This window comes from Terrapene carolina, unplaced genomic scaffold (assembly GCF_002925995.2).
Source record: "Terrapene carolina triunguis isolate 2854851 unplaced genomic scaffold, T_m_triunguis-2.0 Scaffold211, whole genome shotgun sequence".
NCBI classification, from domain to species: Eukaryota; Metazoa; Chordata; order Testudines; family Emydidae; genus Terrapene; species Terrapene triunguis.
Genome location: NW_020664562.1, coordinates 16,783,517 through 16,790,274, shown reverse-complemented (window position 1 = coordinate 16,790,274; position 6,758 = coordinate 16,783,517). Strand labels below are relative to the sequence as shown.

General features: G+C 37.8%; 1 protein-coding gene across 3 annotated transcripts in view; it reads left to right on the top strand.

Moving 5' to 3' along the window:
* Positions 1 to 472: 472 nt before the first annotated feature.
* LOC112108482 (pancreatic alpha-amylase-like) overlaps positions 473 to 6,758 on the top strand; it is a 29,379-nt gene continuing 23,093 nt past the window's right edge. The window contains exons 1-2 of one of the 3 annotated variants that reach the window (XM_026655863.2): positions 473 to 565; positions 3,031 to 4,077. The gene's annotated coding sequence lies outside the window, so the exon portion shown is untranslated. Of the gene's footprint in view, positions 566 to 1,662; positions 4,078 to 6,758 lie in introns of those variants that run through there. The other 2 variants (XM_024202633.3, XM_029912412.1) reach the window with 2 other exon arrangements.

The following is a 6,758-nucleotide window of genomic DNA, read 5'->3' as shown; positions in this document are numbered from 1 at the left end:
CCCATTGACTAAAGTAAAGTTACGCAAGTGTGTAAGTGTTTGCAGAATCAGAGGCATTATTGTGGAAGATTCTGACTCACTCTTAAACTCTCTTTACAAATCAACAAGGTGTTCCTTTCCAAAGTTTATATTCAGGTTAAAAAAAAATTATGTGATGTAACAAGTTTAAATTCAGAGGGTTTTTTTAGTGAATATATGCCAATTAAATCATGGATCACACAGAAAACAATCCACTTTGTAACTACAAATAAGTGCTGTGATGGTGAAATATTTCCATTTGATTTGAAGAAAGGGGAAGTGTAGCTTCATGTGACTGGAGTAAGAGGTAAAGTTGGATTGAGTACATGCATGTTATGTATACATTCCAAACATTCATTCTCCAAAGTTTTATTTACCTTCTAGTGAAATTATTATATCTCTACTAATTGATTCTGGCTTCCTGCTAACAATTATCACTTATATTTGGACTTGTAGTCCTTAATAAAACCTTAGCAATTTGCACGATCTGCAAGACCAAAACAGGATTCCAAAGAAGAGAAAAGAAAAAGATAGAACAATGCTAAAGGTAAGTAGATTTAGTGAGAGGAAAAAGAACATTCAGACTTTAAAAAAGAAAAGAAAACAGTCCATTATTTGAGCACTTAGCCGGAGGGTGGGGAGGGTTCTACAAAGGAAATCTATCAGGAAGCCAGTGTGCAAGGAGGCTGTCAGTTTTGACCTGTGTTAACATTTCACTTCTCCCTTTTAGAATCATAGAGTCTATATCCCAGTCCTCAAATGTAGTAATGATGTGTGTTGACATTCAATCCTCAAACCATTGACCCTACAGTTAACTTTAAGGGATTGTGGCACATAGGAGAGAGTAGGATACTGCCAGTCTAACACCTCAGGATCATACTCCAGCAGGGCTATCGACCTCAGAAGTAATTACTGCTTCATTGCTATAACCCCATAAATAGTACTTCAGTTTCCTTGCTGGCATCTCCCAAGGAGTCTTTGCTTTGGTGACCCTATGTTTAGTCAGTGGGATCTGTGCATCATTGCAGGCCCCTTTAAGCCTTGCTTGTCTAGGAAATAGCATGGTGTTAGAAAATGTTTTAGCTAATGCGATATTAAACAAGATTGTCCCTTTCTGTGGTCTTGGACAGTTGTGATTGAAAATGTGTTTGCTGTTTGTGGTTATCCCTAGGATATCTGTCCACACTGCCAACAAAAGCATATTTGACATCATGTTAGTTTGAAAACATGTTTCTATTTCCTCGTATAGAGGAGGTCTTAATTTGAGCGTATCTGAGAAAATATGTCCAAAAAGTTCTTATGTTTAAATTTGTTTATTGATAATTGTTAGTTGAAATGAAGTTGGTTTCAATGTTGCTGTTTCTGATGGAAAAATAACAGCACATTTTCTTAAAATTGTTTTGAGATGCTCAGCATTGCTGTTGCTAATGAAATATTTATTAAGAGACATTTTCTTGTAGATGTCTTGTGTCCACTGGAGGCCATGCTATCTAACCTATGTATTGTCTTTAGCGGTATTTCTAATGTTTTTGAATTGTTGGTAAGACTCCCTCTGAAACTTCTGGCTTGTGCAATATTGTGGTCGTGTGTAGTCTACTTTTGAATAAGCTTTGGTTCCATTCAGCGAAGTTAGCTGTTTGATTTTTATCAAATAAAAAACAAATGCTGTTCACAGGTATTTTCTTACTTTGGTTGAAGACATTCTAGTCTTCCCAATTTGTTCCTTGTAAAAAAAGAAGTCACTAGTCCAGTTTCTGACTACACTAACTACAAGTTTCAATTGGCATTCAGGTTATGTAAACAGAAACGACTAGATCTTGGTTTGATCACTAATCATGTTTTTAATAGTCAATTCAGAGTTACAGTACTATTTTGGAGTCAGCTGTCATACTTGCGTAAGCTTTATTTACAATGTAAAAGGATTAGATTTGCAGTTAGCAAATTAAAATTAAAAGTCTAATAAACTGAGTTAGTCAAAACACCTTCATTTAAACCCAGCCTTTTGTATCTAAGTATCATGGAAAACATAACACTGTTGTGTGTACAGTTGGCCACTACAGAACTCGGGCAAAGTGGCGCAGTGGAGGGCTAAGTTTCATTAACTTTGAATTGCTTTGCTTTTGCTAAAGAATAACAAACATGAACTCTAATTTTATTTGAATATATTTTCTTCTGTGGTTGCCAAGAGCCAGAATGACTTGATGTGCACTAGCTTTTGATGCAAAATAGTGGTTTCTATGGTATGAAATCTGGAGATTCAGGTTTATAAGTAAATTTTGTAAATCAAGTAAAATAAAAATACTGTAAAATGTGAATTGTATACACCGCAAATGTAAATTGATACAGCCATACTACTTAAGTGTCACTTTATATGGCACTTTATTAGTGTCAAATTATTTTATTAAACAGTGAAAATAGCTAAATTTAATGGACAGTAATTATTCAAAGTATTACTACTTTCTCCTTTATGAAGATACTGTAATGCACATGCTTTCCCAGAAGATGAAAAATATACAGTTTTGACTTTTCATTGGCTAGAATTCCCCTTTCCTGTCACTAACTAATGTTTTCATGAACAGTTGGGTGCCCAGTTCTGATATAAATAAAATGCCAGCTATATGAGAGAGCAGTGAAGAAGCTAATGTCGCAAAGGTTACTCGCTCCAGGGAGAGAGGTAGCCTAAAAGACTGCATTGGATGGAAGCACGATTTTAAAAAAAAAGAAAAAATTGAGCTGATGGAAAAACAGAACCTTATATAAAATGCAGACCACTGAATGAATGGGACAGTAAATGCTGGCATTTTCCTAATAGTTCCTCAATTTGTAAAGAGCCTCACTTGCTTATGGGAGTGGGAGTCCTCATTGGTGCACACATGAGCTCTCACTAATTTGCAGATAAGGGATCAAAACAGCTATATTTTATCAAACAATCTTGTAATAGGTAGTAAAGTTGTGTAAATGCAATACTGAGAATCAAGTAAAATTAAACCACATTCTGCTGTTCTTCTTTAGAAACATTCCTGCGTAAATACTGCAGTAATACTGTCATGCAGAGTGTATCCTTTCTTGTTGTATCCTTTTTTGTGCAATGTTTTCCATAGCACTCAAATACCTCCAAGTTCTCTTTTAGTGTAGGTGCGGGGAGGAATTTATACTCTTTTTACAATTTTGTAAATCTCTGTTAAAATAAGTAAGATACTTTAAAATTATAAAGGGGACTTTTTCAGGGAGAAAGCTAGTGAATCCGGTCACTTATTTACTTAGAGGGACACCATGAATGTTTCTAGTCTCAAAATGTGACCTTTCCTCCCTGTTCCTTCTCTAAATCCATATAATTCTTTATTTTATGGGCCAGATCCTGAACTGGTGTAAATTGGCCTTGTTCCATTGACTTCAGTGGCGCTATGCTGACTTACATCAGCTGATGAGCTGGCCCTAGATGTTCCTTTTTAAAAAATAGCAACACCGCACTGTGTTAGAATGTTTCAGTTTTGATGGGGTGGTTATAAGTAGAAAACAATCCTTGACGTTGTCTTTTTAAGTAATACATTCATTTAATGACAGCTTGTGTCCCAGTTTATGGGACGCAACCTGCACTTAGTTTCTCTTGTAACTTTTTCCCTTTTTTAGACTAGAGAACAGAAAATCTAGCAATGTCTCATAATGAAGTAATGAAGACTGAAGCTAAACTTTATTCATTGCTACCTTTGTTTCCTACTTTCTGGTAGTGTTTTATGGCAACTAATCTATAATTTTCCTGGGGGTTTTGTATTACAGCATTCTGTGATTAACCTTACTTTTTTTAAGTTTAATATAAACTAATACATGCTGTATGTAGTAAGCCAAATTTAGCTGGCTCAGACATGATTCACTAATTTTCTATATCTTAAGATCTTTCAACTTTCCAGTTAAGCTTCTGACAACTGAACACAGTAATTTTCCAGTCATTTATACTTTTAACATGCCTTTATAATGTTCCAGGTTCCTTTTGTGTTCCATCTCTTTCAAGTGTTACCAAGCCATGGGAAGAAGCAATGTGATCAACAGGACTGTTGAACAGTGCGTAGTAGCATTTCAAATGTTTTTAAAACAAGACTTAATTCTCTTCATTCTTAAAGGTTCCAAATGCTTTTAAACACATTGTAGCCTATCAGAAGACAGATATATGAAAAATGTATATTCGTCCGCTTGTTAAATCTCTAATAAATTATTCCTTTTCCCTTCACTTTGCGTTATACCTGCTCTTTTTTTTTGGAGATGAGGTGTTTACCTCTAACAGAAACACAATACTGAATTATTTTACATGTTTATGCCTCAGAGCTTTAATGTCATATAGGGTGACCAGATGTCCCGATTTTATAGGGACAGTCCCGATTTTTGGGTCTTTTTCTTATATAGGCTCCTTTTACCCCCCCCACTCAGTCCCGATTTTTCACACTTGCTGTCTAGTCACCCTAATGTCAGAAGACACATTCCTAGGCTCCAGGGTGAATGATGTTTTCTTCCTGCCTTGAGGATATTGATGTGCTCCTGAAAGTAAAAATGGGGATAAGAATCAGTTTTAGTGAATCGGGAATTCTTGTTTTGCCTTGGAAACAGAACTGAACTAATGCCCTGGTATTGTGTTGGGGGCACAGTACCAGCAGAAATTTTTTTTTTCATTCAAATGAAAGTGAGTTGCGGCTGGTCGTTTATTCTTGGATTGAGAATTACACTGCTATGACCAATGTCAATAAAGTAGGGACCATATCTGCAAAAATATATGAATAGTATCAAGTCCAAAGAGGCCCAATCCTGATTGAGGCCTCTGGACATTACCATCAGATAAATACCAAACAATTATAATTTTAAACACTGCTACGCCAAGGGAACAATGTAGGCTAGCATTCTTACTCAATTATTGAAGCAGCAGTGCTATAAATCAATGCTTTTAGGCTATCTGAAAGTATGCGACACTAATTTTCAGAACTATAGCGAAGCCAAGCAGTTTTATATATTCTAAAATCATGTGGGAAAGACTATGTAAAGGTTCTTAATTGGCAGTGAAATACAAATATTTTGAGGAGCAATAAACCTTACCATCAAATCCAGAACTAGTGCTTTGTAAGGCAGATGGAAGGGGATATAGACCTCTCTCTTGTCCCCACTCCATTAGCAACAGGGGAAAGAAAGCTCACTCTTAGTACTTACTCATTACTATTTAACTAAACCTATGCAATACGTCTACGTTCTTTCTTCAGTGAAACCTGGTTTTATTATCATTTAAAACGCTTGAGTTTAAGAAACCCTACTTGTTATACACCTCTACCCCGATATAACGCGACCCAATATAACACGGGTTTGCATATAGCACGGTAACCCCAGGGCTCCAACAGCAGGGTTCAGGCGGTGCTTTAAAGGGCCTGGGGCTCCAGCTGCTGTGGGGAGCCCTGGGCCCTTTAAATCACCGCTGGCGCCCTGACGCTGCTACCCCCAGGGCTCTGGCAGTAGGGGTTGGCCGGCGATTTAAAGGGCCCGGGCTCCCTGCAGTGGCCGGAGCCCGGAGCTCTTTAAATCACCGCTGGAGCCCTGCCACCGCTATCCCGGGGCTCCGGCAGCGCTTTAAAGGGCTCGGAGCTCCGGCTGCTGTGGGGAGCCCCATGCTCTTTAAATCACTGTCGGAGCCCTGCCGCTGCTACCCCGATATAACGGGGTTTCACCTATAACGTGATAGGGATTTTTGGCTCCTGAGGACCGTGTTATATGGGGGTAGAGGTGTATTCTTTAATGCCTACGTTATAGAGGTGTGTATGTGGGGAGATTAAGATGACTTGCATCAAAACTTTTAACACAGCTTTAATAAAACCTTAAACAGCACACCAGCCAAATAATCATCATAATGCTCTTTATTTTGAGCACAGCTTATGGAGATGGAACACTAGCACAAGCTATGAACAGACATTTTAGAAAACTAACCTGTTGATATAAAAGAGCAGGGAGCTTTGATTTTTTTTTTTATAGTCTATCAAATAATTGTCTTTAGTACAACTAAGATGACTAAAACTAATAGACACACACTACACATGCTGAAAGGTGGCTTCCCCCCCCCCCCGACCATAAATAAAAAAGCTAGTTCCTGTATGTTGGTTTATTTCTGAAGTTTAGCAAGCAAACAAAATAATTGGTGGTTAATTGGGGTTGGTTAGTTATACTGTAGAGTTAAAGCCACATCACAAGTTAAGTTACTTAAATTTGCTAAAGAAAAGCAGAATAACCTACAGGAACAAGTGTTCAGGTACTCATTATATCAACTTCCCAAACTAGCTTTGACTCATCGTCCACACTTGAGAAGTAAGTGATGCACCTGCCATGCCTCCACGGTCCATGAGCAATGTCCCTCTCTTTCTACCCTTTTTCACTAACCAACTCACCGAAGCCATGGTGCTTCTCTTATGTGTAGGGTCTTTTAACACTTAAGCCTTGACTTCAACAGTTTGCTAAATTACTAAATTTTGAGAGCAGCCATGCTACAAAAACAACTCAGGTTACACAGAGTGATTTGATTAACAGCTCAGAGTTACAGCTGAAGACTGTAGCTGTGTCCCTACTGCATTATTAGCTCATGCTTCAGTAGTACTTCAGCATCTACCCACCGCCCATGGCAGACCATCTAGCTCGAATTTAAAACACCAGATAACTCAAGCTAGAGATTTGTGTATGTAGATGGGAGTTGGGTTAGAGGCAACTCTAGGTATACCTTG